Raw genomic sequence first — 3,251 nt, forward strand, 5'->3', positions numbered from 1 at the left:
GAAAGTAGCACCATTCAAATAGGAGTTAAAAATTGAAAACCAGACCTCAGCAGAGGTCAGAGGTGGATATAAAGAATTGAATAGATTTCATACTTGCAGGAATGGATGACATCACTCACCGAGGAAGCTTATCTGATACAGTGTGAAGGTTGAGGGTAGAAACTGAGAAAATATCACCTTGAGGGGTAAGAATGGGATAATGGTTCCCTGAGCAGACTAAAAAGGGCAGGGAGTTGGAGAAACTAAGTGTAGTTTCTCGCCCCAATCTATGCTGGAGAGAAATCTTAGGAGGATCAACATGTCACAAAGAAGTCAGGGGGTCTGGGATTTGGCAGTGAGGTCATTACTGACTTTTAAAGCTGTTTTGGTAAGAGTAGCGGGGATGGATCTGATTATATGTCAGAAGGATTGGCAGAAAGAACAGAGGGGAATAAAGTGATGCTGAAGCCAAAAGGGAAGTGGGTTGGAGAGTGTCTCTTCATCTAGCTTTTCTGAAGTAGTAGTAGCATGTCAGGCAAACAAGAGACAACAGAGAATTGACCTTGTAACTACCAGAAAAACAGATCTCCAAGTATTTTGGAATGATCTGATTTATTGTGTAATTATTATAATTTTTCTGCTTAAAACCCTTCATTAGCTTTGTTGCTTAATAAACTCCTAAGTATGACGTAGAATGTCCTATGAGATCTGGGTTCTGCATGTCTCCAGCCTCATCTCTCATGCCCTTCCCCTGCACACACAGCTTCTTCCAGTTTTTCAAATGTCTTGTGCTGTTTTTGGTTCTGGTGTTTGTAGCTTCTGTATCTTCCTTCCAAGTTTTTGCTAGGTTGGTGAACCTATAACTGTCTTTCCAGACTAAACTCAAAGTTCTCTACGAATCCTTTCTAGGTGTTCAAGGTTGATATTAACATTTTCCTTCTCTGATGCCCCTCTGTTCCTATATTATATACCCTGTATTCCTATCACCTAGCCTCACGCTGGGTATCTAGTCTGTATTCTATAAATGCTGAATGAACAAATAAATGAAGATTACTAGTCCTAACATTGCATCCATTTTTCATTTAAAAATTGTACATTTGGCACTTACTCTTGCCATACAATATCCACTTTTGTGATTTTGTTAAAACATAAATAAGGCACTTTAAAAATATTATTTAAAGCTTGCAAAATTGAAAAAGCTCTAATCTCATTAGTTGTAACTTTCCATTTCATTTCTAAATGTTAGAGTGGGCTATTTTTTCCTTAAGCTTTCATTTGAAGCAATTATCCCTTTCTGGCTAAAGCAGGGATGGGCCTCCCTTTTTAATTTAAATGGCTAAACTCGAACCAGTTAAGGTTTCAGTGCTACAAGAATCAAGGTTTTAATCTCAATTTATATTTGCATTTATGGCCGTTGGCTCTCCCGAGGGAGAGATGGGGTAAAACAGCCCCTACACCTGGTTTCAGGTTGATTACAATCAACACGGGACGAGTTTAACATTAAAAGGCTCATTTTGCATTAAACACCTTTTTGAGAGGAGGCGGTGCCGGTGAAGAAAAAAATCCTTAATCAAAATCCCGCCAATTTGCATTGTTCTTTGGGGAATAGGCTTTCAAAAGCCAAGGAACAAAAGAGGATCTGGTTTTCCAGTCTCCCTAAAGCAGCAGCAGATTGTGAGATTGTGAAGCAGCTACTGGGAGAAACCAAACTATAAATTACCGACAAGGGGGGGGCGGGGGAGAGAGAGAAGAGAGGTGGAGCACACGCTAGCGTGTTTTGCGACGTACCTCCTTATACAATTTTTATAATGAAAGGCGCTGCGACAGCATCAACGCACTGACCCGCATTCTTCCCACCCTGTTTACCATCCCAAGCTAAGATACAACGGGGGTAGGAGGAGGGGACAGGAAGCCCTGTGCAGGCGCTTGTGCAGAAGCCGAGCCCAGAGACTTTCCCTGTTGGCCCTGGCAGCAGCCCACACACTCTGAGGGGCTGCTCTGGCCCTGAGAACCAGCAGGACAGCTAGTTTAAAAAGGCAGGATCTGGAAACCGACCTCTCAGATTTTTATTCAGTAGGTTAGAAGCTGGAAGTCTGCATTTGCAGTCTCCCTTGGGGACTCTGAGACAGCGATCCGGGGACTGAGACTGAGAACGCCACACTCGAGCCTGGGCCTGGCGCATCCTCGCGCGGGGAGGGGAGCGCCTGCAGCGGGAGCGCGCGCGGTCGCGAGTGCTGCTCCCCGTCAACGGCGNAGAGGGGCGGGTCAGGCCCGGGCGGAGAGGCCTGCGAGGCAAGCCTAGGCTTTCCCAGCCTCCGGAAGTGGCGGTTGTAAACTTCACCTCCCAGGGGCTTGTCCCCTCCAGCCCCCCTTTGCTATTTGTCCCCCGTCCCCGGGTCCTAGAGTCCGTCGGGTTCCAACAGTTTTTGCTCTTACCCCTGCGGGCCGCCTGGGCTGCCTCCCACCCCTGAGACTTGAAGCGGCCCCTCGGGTCTTGGGTGTGCCGTCGGGACCACGGGACACCCCTGAGGTAACCGCGGGGTGTGGGGGCTTCGAGGCGAACGCCTTGGGCAGGGAGGTATTGAGAGAACAGTATGGAAGTCTGCAGCGAGGGTTGTGGGGACCTCGATTAGTTTGAGGCTGTCCTGGGGCCGTTCGTGTCGCAGGTGGGAAAGTGCCGCCACCTCCCTGGGCTGGGTCTCTCCGCCCACCTGGGGAAGGTCTCCGTGGAGCATCTAGCAGAAGTGACTGGGTAGGGACCAGAGGGCCTGGACTTGGAGCTTCTTAGGTTTACACCTGTGGACTTGGGCATCTTTCCCTCCGGAGAATCAGTAAGCACAAGGACCACGGCTTTCTTGTTCTTTATCCCACCCCCCCTTACTGCCAACCATATTCTAGTCACTACAAATGTGTGATAAACGAAAGAATAAATAGTGCTAGACTGTCTTCTGCAGCTTCTACTTCCTACTCTGAGAGACTTAGAAAAGTCAGCTGGGAGTTTTTCCAGAGTAAATTTTCTCCATAAGTGGAGCCTCCTTTTGAATGTTCTTTATTCCATTATGATATTTATCCTAGCAAATACATATTTGTTTGTTTTATGTAAATAAAATAATACAGATATATTTTATTTATTGCAAAGAGTTTTCCAATTCTTTCGAATACATAATTCATCGATGTTTTGTAGTTCTTATTATCTTGGAGAAAAGAACCTACCTTTTCGTCACTTGTTTTATTTAACAGTTAGTACCTGGTGACAACAAAACAATGGTAAG

The sequence above is a fragment of the Galeopterus variegatus genome, unplaced genomic scaffold (assembly GCF_000696425.1).
Source record: "Galeopterus variegatus unplaced genomic scaffold, G_variegatus-3.0.2 Scaffold3624, whole genome shotgun sequence".
Lineage (NCBI taxonomy): Eukaryota > Metazoa > Chordata > Mammalia > Dermoptera > Cynocephalidae > Galeopterus > Galeopterus variegatus.